Source organism: Saccostrea cucullata, unplaced genomic scaffold (genome assembly GCF_032062105.1).
Source record: "Saccostrea cucullata isolate Sc308-1 unplaced genomic scaffold, CSIRO_AGI_Scuc_v1 ctg986, whole genome shotgun sequence".
In the NCBI taxonomy this organism is placed as follows: Eukaryota; Metazoa; Mollusca; class Bivalvia; order Ostreida; family Ostreidae; genus Saccostrea; species Saccostrea cuccullata.
In genome coordinates this window covers 72,693-88,849 of record NW_026926243.1, presented here as the reverse complement: position 1 = coordinate 88,849, position 16,157 = coordinate 72,693, and the positions used below count along the sequence as shown (strand labels likewise).

At 32.6% G+C, this 16,157-nt stretch overlaps 1 pseudogene; it reads left to right on the top strand.

The window, feature by feature from the left end:
• The first annotated feature begins 4,344 nt into the window (after positions 1–4,344).
• On the top strand, positions 4,345–10,254 carry LOC134271205 (uncharacterized; annotated as a pseudogene).
• The last annotated feature ends 5,903 nt before the right edge of the window (positions 10,255–16,157 follow it).

Sequence of the window (16,157 nt, the reverse complement as noted above, 5' to 3'; positions counted from 1 at the left end):
TTCTTTCGGAAAACATAGAGCACACGCTTGCCTATCTACCAAATTTATATATTTTATACTCTGATATCAGATGCAGTATATGTGTAAAAATCTCAGATAGGCAAGCGTGTGCTCTATGTTTTCCGAAGAGAAATGTATCCTAAATATGATGAAATTCCACCAAAATTGAGGAAATTAGGAAAAATGTCCTATTTCTGCACCCTCTAGTGGCTTCCGTGTAAGCTTTGAATCAAAATTAGTGCTTGTCTTAAAGTAAGCATCATTTTAACGTTTTAACTACACACTATCACAATTTTACCAGTGTTCTGATTTTTATATCAAATAGGGGGCCAGATTCGGCTCTTACCCTATCTTGTCCTTTGCAGATTGATGCATTGAGTGAAAAGAGGGAAATGGATACAGATATATAAGTAGGGGAAATAAGTAAAGACCAAACTATTCTTCCATTTTCTTCGCTAATTGGATTTAACATGCAGAATCCGACTTGTATGTTTGCAACTGTAAACTTAAAGCTTTAAGTTTAATGCATTGTCTAGTTGTACATGTACGATCACGAATTACGAGAAGTTAATAATACTAGTATATTATTATTGTATAAAATATGTATTTTAAAGTTGGTAAGTAAGCCCTCCTTTAATCTTGCTTTTTCCAACCTTAAATATTGTGGTAGCATTTCATACGGACATAAAATATAAAAAAAATATATTTTACATTTAACAAATTGAACACACCTGATGAAACATAAACAATAACAGCTCGTGTCCTGTTTACAAAAACAGCTTATATTATTACCTTTCACGAGTGTGTTCAATTTGTTAAACTCACAAATCACTGAGCACGGACTGACACTACAATTAATATATTTGTGAAGTTTGAAAGCCCTAGTATACCAAGTGTTCAAAAGTTATGGTGATATATATATATATATATATATATATATATATATATATATATATATATATATATATATATATATATATATATATATATATATATATATATATATATATATATATATATATATAAACTGTTTTGAAGATTTAAAAGAGTCTTAATGTTTCTTAAAATACAATCCAATGATAATTTATTTTTTGCCAAAATATATACAAAAATTCTCCTTTTTTTTTTTTAAAGCACAGAATCATTTATATCTCTCTGAAATTCCTAGTAAAAATACTAACTCGTAAACTACTTTTTTGTTTGGGAAGGATCAAACTCCAATTGCAAGGTGGAGGTACCCAAATAGACGGACGGACATGGTAAAACTCTATACCCTCGAGTCCTCAATTACGAGGGCATAAAAACAAGACCGTTTTTATTCTTTAAATAGTTTTAATTTATGTAGTTTCAGAACAAAAATTTAAAAGTACAACCTTTTATTTCAATGGAAACATTCATTTTCATTCTACTGAAAAGAAAAATAAAAGTACCGGACACGTGTGTTCAGTGTTTGTGAACAAGTACATGTATACAATGGTCAATTTTTAGCAAGAACAAAGTGTAACACTTCAATTACTGTAGACGTCTTTAATTTCACGTGTCTAAAATTTCACGGTTTGTTAGAAAGTTACCTTTCACGGTGGTTTTAATTTCACGGAGAATCGTTTGTAAATATTCAAGTACTATGACTGTTTCTAGGTGGAAATGACGTGAAATAATAATCACGATGGTTTAAAGTTCGCGGAAAATTCTTAAATCGTGAACATAGTGAAATTAAAAACACCGTAATGTTTTCCACTTCTACAGTATATGGTTAAGCTGCATTTACAAAACTTTATCAAGACACACATTTTATACGACTATTGTATAAAACGCAAGAATTTAAATAGAGAAGTCATCATTTTTTTTCCCTTAATGGCCATATACATTATACAGTGTATGATATATTCAAGAAATTCTACAAAATATTCTATGATACTGTTTAATAAATAAGACAATGAAGCAGTTTGATTTCATGTGTTTATCTATAAACAGTGTCCATGTCACTCTTACGAATTGTCTGAACAAGAGTAGATTCGTGTTTAGTTGGCATATCTTTCAAGTCTTTATCCACCAAGCCTACAAACTCCAGAGTACTTCGCTTATCCTCGTACTTTTTAAGATAAGTCCCTGCATGACCGCTCCTGTCTTTGATGTACCAGTACTTCCCACGTTTAGATCGATAGTAAAGTCTTCCCCCATACTTCTTCACAACCGGTGCTTCTTTTTTTTATATCATTCCATTTTTCATTTCCATCATTTCTGTCATCGTCCTCTCTGTCATCATCCTCCCTGTCATCATTATCTATGAAAACAGGAAATCAAATCTTTCCTCAAGACGGACAAGTATACACGTTTTTCGTCATTTATCAAAATTTAAAATGTATTTTGAGAAACGGTGTGCAAATTAAAAAGAAAAAAGAACATGTCTGGAATTCAATAAACGTTATGTGTCTCGTGAAGTATATTAGATATAGAAACCAAAATTTTGATTTAAAAAAAAATTATCATTAATTTTATGTGCTGAAAAATCATATGTCCCTTTGTAAGAAAATATGAATGGATACTTAATTCATTCATAACAAGGGCACTGGAAAGTAGAGAAAAAAGTGTATTTTTAAATCAAAAACAGCACTGGACATCGATTCCTATGCAAATTACATCGTAAACGATTCATATAGAATTAATATTTACTCCCCCATTCACGAACACGTCATACGATTGCTCTACATTACACCCCTCAACTCCGTTGAGAGGGAATAAAAATGTTAACTTCAAATGATAATATTTTTGGATAAAAATATAGCACAATCTTTTAAATAAGTTTTCGACCTAGGTACTCAAAAATGATAAAAAGTAATACATGTATATCCTCTTAATAACCTGACTTTTTTTTAGCAGACTTACCGTCATCTCCTCCCCCATTTTCCATGTTTCCACCGCCACTCTCATTCCCACATCCACCCTTACTATCACTTCCTCCTTCATCTGCTTCAAAATAATAATGAAACTCATGCAAGTCCGGAATGTTCTGCCGAAGCATAAGATATGCAAGATATCTTAGAGCAACAACCTTCCCGGAAGAGATCGGTGGACTAAAATTCTTTGCTGTTAGGAAACTTTTTTGAGTCCCGGCATCACCCCCGGTAACTAGTACTACACCAAATTGACATAATCCAAGAATGATGGTAACCGCGACTTTTAAATTCATTTCATTCATCATTGCAGTTAGAAAATTCAACATCAGTGAAAAGGAGAATAACTGAATTTTTCTCCAAATGAGCTTCTACGCGGTATTTTCTCGACGATTTAGGTACCTTTACAGCACTTTTGAAATACTGTAAACGTATTACATTTGGCGGTGTATTCTTTTTAGCGCTTTTGGCGGAAAGATACTTCCGCTAATTCAAGTGCATTGCTAAATGTCTTCAACATTGATGCATGAATAAGAACCCCAAGAAATGCGCTAAATCAAATCTACGCTAACTTGTTAAAAAATAATTTTCCGCCAAATATCATACACGCTAAATATAATACATTTACAGTATTCTTTTACTCTGGCGTTGTCTCCTATTTCATTGTACTCTAAAATGGAAAATCCTAAATTTCAAATATAAATCCTTGTCAATTTTCATACCAAAAATAACTACATAAACAATATTGTTTGAAATCTTAGCTTGGATTTAAATTTCTGTTCAATCTCTGCATAGCAGAATAAAGCATGGACTCAAACATAAACTGTTTACCCTCGAGTTACGAGTTACGATGGCATAAAAATAAGACCATTTTCCCCTCTAAATAGCTGTAATGTATGCAGTGCCAGAACAAAAATTTAAAAGAACAACATAATGGAAACATTAATTCTAGTTCTATTGAAAAGAAAAAAAAGTGCTGGACACGTGTGCACAGTGTTTGTGAACAAGTTCATGTATACAATTTATACAATGTATAAATTGTTTAAATGATTATTTTGTTCCAGATCTAATCTAGAGGCATCTTATAAGGTAGTGTAGATTCAAGTTTGTTCAGAACATGACCCCCGGGGGTAGGGCGGGGCCACAATGGATGATCAAAGTTTTACAGACGAATAAATAGAAAAATCTATAAAATCTGAAGAAGAACTCCAAAGCAATGTTTGGTCATATTTATATGGAAGCATCCTCAGAAAGTCTAGATTCAAGCTTGTTCAAATCATGACCCTCAGGGTAGGGGGGGGGGGCACATTTTAAGAACAAAGTTTAAATCAGAAATTTTACTAAATAGAAACAATTTTCAAAATCTTCACCTGAAGACAACAAAAGTCATGATTTATCATATTTATAAGGAAGAATCCTCAGGTAGTGCAGATTCAAGCTTGTTCAAATCATGGTTCTCAGGTAGGGCGGGTACCATCAAAGTTAATTCAAATAAACCTTCCCCTTTTTAAGGGTACGTCAAGAACACTTATACATTTAAGCTTTTTAGTCCCATTGCATGTTCGGGTTCGCCATTTTGGTATTGCTCATTATATATGCATGTCAAAGGTCAATCGGGGATAAGGACGCAGTAATGGACGCTTGCAGGTGTCATTAAGTTGCACACAGCGGTTTGTTTTGACTAATATTTATAACTTTGATATTTTATACGTACATATACATGTATATACATTTTGGGTTTTGGCGATCAAAGCTGTATTTAAGATGATTTTTCTCATTGGAAAACTGAAGCGTTGCGATCATTTTTGACCAGGCGGGGACTCTCAAGCATCGGAAATAAGAAAGAACTGATTGCTCTGGCTTTTGCGGCAAGTAGGCTTAACATGCCAATTATACCAACAGCGTAAGAAAATGAAAAGTCTAAATTACATAATCAAAGTTGGTGATGTTACTTTTACAGACCCTTTGTTATAATCTATTTTAAGAAGGCGAGAGACAGGGTTTGTCTCATTGGCCATTAGTATTTATTACAGATATTACCACATTTTTAATGAAATTTTAAAGTGAGAAGAAGGCATGTGAACATCTAAATCAGTATAATATAGGAAAAGCAAACGAGTATAATTCATCAGAGTGGTTGAAAGAAGTGTTTCATCATCCCATATCATCATCATCATCATCATCATCAACACCATACTGTTTTCTTCGTGCAAGGTAGGTGTACACCTTCCCAGAGACACAATGCTGAGACACACAGTGTTTGGGTTTGTTTCGAGAAGAAAACTGGAACTATTATAAGTGGCTACTGTTCTTGTACCTCAGGGTAAGTGATCATGAGTACAATTTTCAATGTTGAATTTTTTTTAATGTTTATTAAACGACCAATGAAATGTAATATAATTGGTTAAATTAGACATACCAAGAAATTATTTTTATATCTCCCATAAACAAATAAAATATATAATTGTCACATATATAGGCCTACATCTATATTATTCACTTAAAATTATTTTATTTTAATATTTACAGTTATGTCCCTGTGTTGTAAATAATATCAAGTTATGATGGTTTATGTTAATAACTGAATTTTATATTGTATGGTCAATCTGGCAATCACGTAGCAGAGTTGCTATTTCGTATTGAATCAGCAAACAAACTGGGACTAACATCCTGCACCTCTGGACCTTGTGTATGGGTTGTGTATGGGTTAAACCAACTGAACAGAATCTTCAACCTCCCCAAATCAAGGAAATTCGTAGTTTTAATAAATTCCAGGTAAATTAAGTTATTTTATTTCTATTTGAAATGCTATAACAACATATAATTCATGATATTATATTGACAATTTAAAAAGAAGAAATCGGTGTCCAATTCCCTTTAATGCATCGTCGGAAATTACCTGAGGCAAGAGAGCGAGAACGACCTTGGGTTTCCAACGATGACTTTAAAGTTGAAAATTCCAACTAAAATTGGCAATTTCCATTTAACTCTTGGATTTTTAAACTTCAAACTTGATAATTCCAATTTTAAACTTGGCTTTTCAAGTTATATAACCTAATGACTTTTTCAAAAGTTAAAATTGGTAATTTCAATGTTAACTCTAATATTGGTTTTTCTAATTTTAAGCCAAGAATAAAATTGGAAAAACCAACTTTAAGATTAGAATTTAAGAATTATTGGAATTTTTATTTTAAAGTTAGAAAATCCGAGAATAAAGATGAAATTACCAATTTTAAAATGGAATTCACCCTAATGTAGGAAAGTCTTCCAACTTTAAAGATAAAAAAAAAGCCCAGATTTAAGTTGGCATTGTCAACCTTTTTTAGTTGGAAAATCTAACTTTAAAGTTGAAATTACCAATTTTAAGGTTGATTTTTCAACTTAAAAGTTCAAAGAACTAGCTTATGTAGAAGTCTGTTTTTGCCAGTGTTACTTATAGCTATATATATCTAGGAAAAGAGTATCAGAATAAAACATTTAGCTTGAAATATGTCATCACTCGTTGTTAATTATGAATGGTACCTAGGAGGACTTTTCACATGGAAAAAGAGATATGAAAGTCCTAGTTCTATCTGTTTAAAAGATTTTTTGAACTCTAAGGTCAGAGTTAAAATATCATATTTATATATAACTAGGGAAAGAAAAAAACTCTTTCTACTGAAAAGCACAGAATTATTTATAGGAATAAAAAAAAATAAAATATATCCTTCTGAAATTTATAAATACTTGGATTTAAAAAAGTGAACACTTTGGTTTACTAGTTTACTGTACTCGTAAACTAGTTAACTATGGTACTTTTTTTGTTTGGGAAGGGTCAAACTCCGAGGTGAAGGAGTTAAATTTCTTGGTATCCAAATACAGTAGACGGACGGACATAGCAAAAACTCGATACCCTCGAGTCTTCAATTGCGAGGGCATACCAACAAGAACCATTTTTCATCTCTAAATAGTTTTAATTTATGTAGTGCCAAAACAAAAATTTAAAAGTACAACTTTTTATTTTAATGGAAACATTCATTCCAATGAAAAGGAAAATAATAGTGTCGGACACGTCTGCTGACTGTGCTCAGTGTTTGTTAACAAGTACATGTATACAATGATCCATAATTTAGCAAGAACAAAGCGTAAGACTTCAATTTTATGGTTAAGCTGCATTTCCAAATATTAGACACTCATTTTAAACGACTATTGTATAAAACGAAAGAATTTATGAAAGAATTTATATAGACATGTCTTCAACTCCCCCCCCCCCCCCCCTTAAAAGGCCAATAAATATGCATATTTTTTGTATGCCATATAAATTATATGATATATTCAAGAAATTCTACAAAATATTCTTTTATACTGTTCTATGAATAAGACAACGAAGCTGTTTGATTTCATGTGTTTATCTATTTACTGTGTCCATGTCACTCTTACGAATTGTCTTAAGAGGAGTAGATTCGTGTTTACTTTTCATATCTTTAAAGTCTTATCCACCGAGCCTACAAACTCCAGAGTACTCCCCTTATCCTCGTACTTTTTTAAGATAAGCCCCTGCTTAATCTGCCGTGTCTTTGGTAACCAGAACTTTCCACATTTAGATTGATAGAAATTCTGTCCTCCATACTCTTTGACAACTGGTGCTTCCATTTTGATATTTTTCCATATTTCATTTTCACCCTTTCTGTCATCATGATCATCATCTATGAAAACAGGAAATCAAATCTTTCCTTACGAGGCACAAGTATGCAGGTTTTGTGTCAGTAATCAAAATATAAGATGTCGGTGTGTAAATTAAAAACAATTAAAAAAAAAAGAACTGGTCTGGAATTAAATTACTTTATTTATGTTTGTCTCATGAAGTCTCTTAGATATGAAAACCAAACTTTGGATTAAAAAATAATATTTATCATCAATTTGACGCACTGAAAAATCATATGTCTCTTTGTAAGAAAATATGAATGGATTCTAAATTCAGTGGAGCAAATGGCGTATTTATAAATCAAAACAGCATTCGACATCGATTCCTATGCAAATCACGTCGTATACGTTTCACATGGAATATTTATTCACTCACCCATTCACGAACACGTCATAAAGTAAATTTTATTGCTCTACTTTACACCCCTCCACTCCGTTGAGAGGGAATAAAAATGTTAACTTCAAGTGATCATTTTTTTTTTTTATAAAAACATAGCACAATCTTTTAAATGAGTTTTCGATTTTGGTATTCAAAAATGATAAAAAGTAATCTATTCTCTCAATACCGATAATTTCTAAGAAACCTGACTTTTTTTAGCAAACTTACCGTCATCTCCTCCCCCCTTTCCACCGCCACTCACATTACCACCTCCACTCTTACTATCACTTATTTCTCCCCCTCCTTTATTCTCTTCAAAAAGGAAGAGAAGCTCTTCAAAAGCTAGTTGCAAGTCCGGAAGGTTCTGCCAAGCCTTTTTCACAAGATTCCTTAGAGCACCAACCTTCCCGGAGAAGATCGGTGGACTAAAATCCTTTGTTTTAGGGAAACTTTTTTGAGTCCCGGCATCACCCCCGTTAACTAGTACTACGAGTACACCAAACTGACTTAATCCAAGGATGATGGTAACAGCGACTTTTAAATTCATTCCAGTCCTCACTGCAGTTAGAAAATTCAATATCAGTGAAAAAGGAGAATTTATTTACGACTACTCGGTATTTTCTCGACGATTTAGGTACCTTTACATCTCTCTTTAAATATTCTTTCACTTTAGCGTTTTCTTCTATTCTATTAAACTTTAAAATGGTAATTCCTAAATTTCAAATATAAATCCTTGTCACTTTTAATACCAAAAATAACTACATAAACAATATTGTTTAAAATTTTAGCTTGGCTTTTAAATCTCTGTTCAATCTCTGCATAGCAGAATAATGCATAAACTCAAACATAAACTGTTTTAAATAACAACAGCTTGCAAAAATACTGGAAAAAGTCAAAATAAACACGATGAAAAATTATAATAGGCCAATTACAAGATACAATCCTGAATGTTTTGTTGCATTTCAATATTGAGGTTCTATATCATAAGTTAGGCACTGTGGAGTAATTTTACAATAGGGATGTATTACCATTGTCATTTTTTCCTTTCTCACGTAGCGAATATTTTGATTTTTATTAGCTCGTGTTTTAGCCCAAAATTAAAAAAATAAACTTATTAACTATTCAAAATGATTAATTAAATTACTTTTAATCATTCAATCAATGTTTAAAAGATTATTTTGTTCCAGATATAATCTGGTAAAATCTTATAAGGTAGTGTAGATTCAAGTTTCTTCAGAATATTACCCTCCAGGAGCAGGGCGGGGCCACAATGGATGATCAAAGTTTTACAGAGCAATAAATAGAAAAATCTATAAAATCTTCTCAAAAACTGAAAAGCAATGTTTGGTCATATTTATATGAAAGTTTCCCCAGATAGTGTACATTCAAGTTTGTTCAATTCATGATCCTCAGGGTAGGGTGGGGCCACATTTTAAGAACAAAGTTTAACTTAGAAATAGTCGCCCGCGTGGCGCAGTGGTTAGAGCGTCTGCGAAGTAAGGAGTCAATCCTTACGTCGCGGGTTCGAATCCCACTGCTGGACGTGGAGACCGGTCCTTCGGATGAGACTGAATAAACCGAGGCCCCGTGTCGCAGTAAGATCCTTCATTGCTCAAAGGCCCTGAGTGCCGAGCATAGGATAAAATTTGCAGCCCTCTAACGGCAAGTGGTGGCGTCTCCATATGAGTGAAAAATTCTCGAGAGGGACGTTAAACAATATACAATCAATCAATCAATAACTTAGAAATAGGCCTACATAGAAACAATTTTCAAAATCTTCACCTGAAGACTATAAGAGTCATGATTGGTCATATTCATATGGAAGCATCCTCAGGTAGTGCAGATTCAAGCTTGTTCAAATCATGACCCTCAGGGTAGGGCGGGTACCATCAAAGTTAATTCAAATCACCCTTCCCCTTTTAAAGGGTAGGTCAAGACCACTTATACATTTTAGCTTTTTAGTCCTATAGCACGTTCGGGATTGCTATTATTGTCACATATATTCCTACATCTATAGTATTAACTTAAAATTATTTTATTTTAATATTTACAATTATGTCCCTGTGTTGTAAATAATATCAAGTTATGATGGTTTATGTTAATAACTGAATTTTATATTGTAGCTCAATCTGGCAATCACGTAGCAGGGTTGCTATTTCGTATTGAATCAGCAAACAAACTGGGACTAACATCCTGCACCTCTGGACCTTGTGTATGGGTTGTGTATGGGTTAAACCAACTGAACAGAATCTTCAACCTGTCCAAATTAAGGATATTCGTTTCAATAATTTTCAGTAAAATAAGTTTATTATATTTCCGTATGAAAAGCTATAACAACATATATAAGACATGACATTATATAGACAATGTGAAAAAAGAAGAAATCGGTGTCCAACTACCTATAATGCATCGTCGGAAATTACCTGAGGCAAGAGAGTGAGAAAGATCTTGGGTTTCTGACGATGACTTTAAAGTGGAAAATTCCAACTTTAAAATTGGCAGTTCCCATTTAGCTCTTGGATTTTTATTTATTTATTTTTTCGCAAAAGACTCCCTACCAAAAATTTGCTATAATAGTTAACTATAGTTTAGTAAGTACTTTCACACGAATTTACTATGAAACGTAAACCTAGACCTGTTTTGAAGATTTAAAGCCCTAATGTTTCTTAAAATACATACCAAATCTTGAAATGTTTTGCCAAAATATATAAATATGCAAAAAAACGACTCTTTTTAATAGCACAGAATTATTTGTAGAAATTAAAAAAAAAAATCAAATCTCTCTCTCTGATTTACTAGTTTACTGGACTCGTTAACTGTAGTTAACTATTTTACATACTCTTTTTTCAATTATTTTTACTAACTTTTTTTCTTGGGAAGGACCAAACTCAAAGGTGAAGGAGTGAAATACGTTGGTACCCAAATAGACAGACGGACAAGGCATACACTCAAGTCCTCAATTACGAGGGCATAAAAACAAGACCATTTTTATTCTCTAAATAGTTTTAATTTATGTAGTGCCAGAACAAAAATTTAAAAGTACAACCTTTTATTTTAATTAATGGAAACATTAATGCTAGTTCTACTCAAAAGAAAATTAAAAGTGCCGGACACGTGTGCTCAGTGCTTGTGTACAAGTACATGTATACAATGGTTCATAATTTAGCGAGAACAAAGCGTAACACTTCAATTACTAGTATGTGGTTAAGCTGCATTTACAAAACTATTCTAAGACACACATTTTAAACGACTATTGTATAAAACGAAAGAACTTATATAGACAAGTCACCGATCTTTTATTTATTTCCTTTAAATGGCCAATAAAGATGCATAATTATTGTATGCCATTTAAATTATATGATATATTCAAGTAATTCTACAAAATATTCTTTAATACTGTTCTATGAATAAGACAACGAAGCTGTTTGATTTCATGTGTTTATCTATTTACTGTGTCCATGTCACTCTTACGAATTGTCTTAAGAGGAGTAGATTCGTGTTTACTTGTCATATCTTTAAAGTCTTTATCCACCGAGCCTACAAACTCCAGAGTACTCCCCTTATCCTTGTACTTTTTAAGATATGCTCCTGCATGACCGGCCCTGTCTTTGGTGTACCAGAACTCCCCACATTTAGATTGATAGTAATTCTCTCCTCCATACTTCTTGACAACTGGTGCTTCCTTTTTCATATTATTCCATTTTTCATTTCCACCCTTTCTGTCATCTTGATCATCATCTATGAAAACAGGAAATGAAATCTTTCCTCAAGACGGACAAGTATACAGGTTTTGTGTCAGTTATCAAAATTTAAGATGTATTTTGAGAAACGGTGTGTAAATTAAAAAGAAAAGAAAAACAGGTTTGGAATTCAATTAAGCTATAAATGTATGTCCCATGAAGTCTATTAGATATCAAAACTAAAATTTAGATTTAGAAAAAAAAAAATCAAGAGCACCGGAAAGTGGAGCAAAGAGCGTATTTATAAATCAAAACAGCATTCGACATCAATTCCTATGCAAATTACATCGTATACGTTTCACACAGAATATTTACTCACTCACCTATTCATGAACACGTCATACGATTGCGTTACTATACCCCCCTCCACTCCTTTGCGAGGGGATAAAATGTTAACTTCAAGTGATCATATTTTTTGATAAAAACATAGCACAATCTTTTAAATGAGCTTTTGATCGAAGTACTCAAAAATGATAAAAATTAATCTATCCTCTTAATACCAATAATTTCTAAGAAACCTGACTTTTTTAGCAAACTTACCGTCATCTCCTCCCCCCTTTCCACCGCCACTCACATTCCCACCTCCACTCTTACTATCACTTATTTCTCCCCCTCCTTCATTCTCTTCAAAAAGGAAGAGAAGCTCTTCAAAAGCTAGTTGCAAGTCCGGAAGGTTTTCCCAAGCCTTTTTCACAAGATTCCTTAGAGCACCAACCTTCCCGGAGAAGATCGGTGGACTAAAATCCTTTGTTTTAGGGAAACATTTTTGAGTCCCGGCATCAGCCCCGTTAACTAGTACTACACCAAATTGACTTAATCCAAAAATGATGGTAACTGCTACTTTTAAATTCATTTCAATCCTCATTGCAGTTAGAAAATTCAATACCAGTGAAAAGGAGAATAATATTCACGACTCCATTCCTGGATTTTTCTCCAAATGAGCTTCTACTTGGTATTTTCTCGACGATTTAGATACCGTAACAGCCCTCTTGAAATATTCTTTCACTATGGTGTTTTCCACTATTTTATTGTACTCTAAAATGGAATTCCTAAATTTCAAATATAAATCCTCGTCACTTTTAATACCAAAAAAAACTTATCTTAACTTGGCTTTTAAATTTCTTTTCAAACTCTGCATAGCAGAGTAAATAATGGACTCAAACATAAACTGTTTTAAATAACAACAGCTTGCAAAAATACTGGGGAAAAAAGTCAAAATAAACACGACGAAAAACATAATAGGGCAATTACAAGATATAATGCTCACCCCCTGCTATGTTATTGTGATTTAAATTCAAGACACGTGGTTTAGGTTTACCTATTCAAAGGTTATAGGGTAGAACCAGTTTTATAAATAAATTTGGCAGTAAACAGAAAATTGCTATAGTCTGTTTCTTCTGAAAATACGGAAGCCCATTTAGGACCTATAAAAATATTTTTGAATTCGTTATAATGATTTTTAGAATTCGTTATAACGAATTTAATTTGTTATAACAGATTTTTAGAATTCGTTATAACGAATTTAATTTGTTTTTACAGATTTTTAGAATTCGTTATAACGAATTTAATTTGTTATAACAGATTTATTGAATTCGTTATAACGAATTTAATTTTCAATAACAGATTCATTGAATTCGTTATAATGAATTTAATTTGTTATTACAGATTTATTGAATTCGTTATAACGAATTAAATTTGTTATTACAGATTTATTGAATTCGTTATATCGAATTTAATTTGTTATTACAGATTTGTTGAATTCGTCATAACCAATTCAAGGAATATGGTTATAACGAATTCAACAAATCTGTAATTACAGATAAATTCGATATAACGAATTCAACAAATTTGTAATAACAAATTAAATTCGATATAACGAATTCATCAAATCTGTAATAACAGATTAAATTTGTTAAAACGAATTCAACAAATCTGTAATAACAGATAAAATTCGTTATAATGAATTCAATGAATTCTTTATAACAAATTAAATTCGTAAAAACGAATTCAATAAATCTGCTATAACAAATTTAATTCGTTATAACGAATTCTAAAATTCGTTATAACGAATTAAAAAATATTTTTTTGATAGGTCCTAAATGGGCTTCCGTATGAAAACATGTCCCGTGAAAAATATGTTTCCACACCTTTCTGAAAAGCTTTATGATTTTCAACACAAATGGTTGGCTTAAGGTGGGGGATAACAAATAATACATTTTATCATAGTTTTATCATAGTTTACTGCAAAAATTACATCTCACTAGCGACCGACATGCTGGTAAAAAAATGTGTAATATCATCTACACTGACAAACCTTGTTTGCCGTATATGGGTATTGCTATTAATGCGCACAGAGGATCTTACCACGAGCAAATGACCAATTGTTGCTTGAATACGTTTACGCCAAATACATATTTACAGGTTACAGGTTACTTCGATCACGTCGTTTAGGTCAATCTATGATCATGTCATTGGAGTGGAAAATAAAAAAAATGTTCTTATGAACAAAATGCAAACATTAGAAACTATGAAAAATATCACGGGCGTTTTTAATTTTTGTTAAGTAGCGAAAAATATGTTTAATAAAATTTATACGTAGTTAGTGTCAAGTTCAGAACACCAGCACTTCAAGGGTAAGGAAAACGAGCAGCTTCTCGTATTCATTGAAATGGACAAAACTTTTTTTTTTAAATTACTATCCTCGTGATCACGTTTGTTGGCCAGGGAATCCACCTGACAATTGATTGATTGTATACTGTTTAACGTCCCTCTCCAGAATATTTCACTAATATGGAGACGTCACCATTGCCAGTGAAGGGCTGCAAATCTAGGCCTATGCTCGGCACTTACGGCCTTTAAGCAGGGAGGGATCTTTATCGTGCCACACCTGCTTTGACACGGGGCCTCGGTTTATACGGTCTCATCCGAAGGACCGCCCCCATTTAGTCGCCTTTTACGACAAGCAAGGGGATACTGAGGACCTATTCTAACCCGGATCCCCACGGGGTACCTGACAATTGTATTCACCGATAGTACAATAAAGGAATTTATCAGGCGTAAAATTCCTGTAGTATTCGTATAGTAACCCATAATGCAATTCTCATTCATCTGATATTTCAGTTAAAGTCACATTGGTGCCTTATATGCTAACCCGACGCCAACAAATATAGTCCCGGTTCCCTTGCAAAATATTTGTCCAAAAAGAAATTTTAATTCATAACAGCAGAAATTTGTATAATAGAGAATACTTATAATTTAAACTTAATGAATTCAAGAAAGACCGATTGAAGTACATTTCTACAGAATGATATTATAGGGTGGTGAAAACTGAAACGCAACATAACTTGTCTGTTTACCATGTCTCCACGTGCTAGTCACTTCTTAGCCACATTTCCGTGAATAATTTACGCTCTCGCTAACTCTCACCAAAGCAACTGTCAGAGCTACTCTGAACTCATCGGGTTTTATGATTTGCATAACACCGAAAAATAAAAGGTTCCGAACACATTAATAGCAGGGGTGATCCTGAACTTGATGTTTTGTAGCATATGGAGGCTCAATGTTCATGGGTAAGGCACTGTGGATTAATTTTACAATAGTGTAATTTTATCGTTGTCATTTTTTTCCTTTTCCACGTAGCGAACATTTTGATTTTTATCCCCGAGTTATCAGTTTTTTTATGCATTAGTATTTGTTGTTCCTAAGCTAAGCATACCTTTGAAAAATGTGTTTAAAAATTAATAAAATTTATTTTTAAAAAGGAGAAAACTATCAATAGCTCGATTATATAGGAACATTTATTTTATAATAAATATATTTAATAAGACATTTCATCAGACATGTGACGACAAAAAATCTAGACAGCGAACGTTAGCACGTGTTTAAGCACAGAAATAGAAAAAATAAATCTTTTATTCAAAATGATTAAATTACCTGTAATTACTAAATTAATTGTTTAAATGATTATTTTGTTCCAGATCTAATTTGGATGCATCTTATTATTAAGGTAGTGTAGATTCAAGTTTGCTCAGAACATGACCCCCAGGGGTAGGGCGGTTCCACAATGGACGATCAAAGTTTTACAGAGAAATATATAGAAAAATCTATAAAATCTTCTCAAAAACTGCAAATTATTAAGCCATTATTGGTCTTATTTATATGGAAGCATCCTCAGAAAGTGTAGATTTAAGTCTGTTAAAATCAGAATCCACAGGGTAGGGTGGGGGCACATTTTGGGATCAAAGTTTAACTTAGAAATATAAAGGAACAAAATCTTCACCTGAAGACTGAAAAAGTCATGTTTGGTCATATTTATATGGAAGCATTCTCAGTTAGTGTAGATTCAAGCTTGTTCAAATCATGACCCTCAGGGTAGGGCAGGGACCATCAAAGTTAATTCAAATCACCTTTCCCCCTTTTTTAAGGATAGGTCGAGGCCAATTATGCATTTAAGCTTTTTCA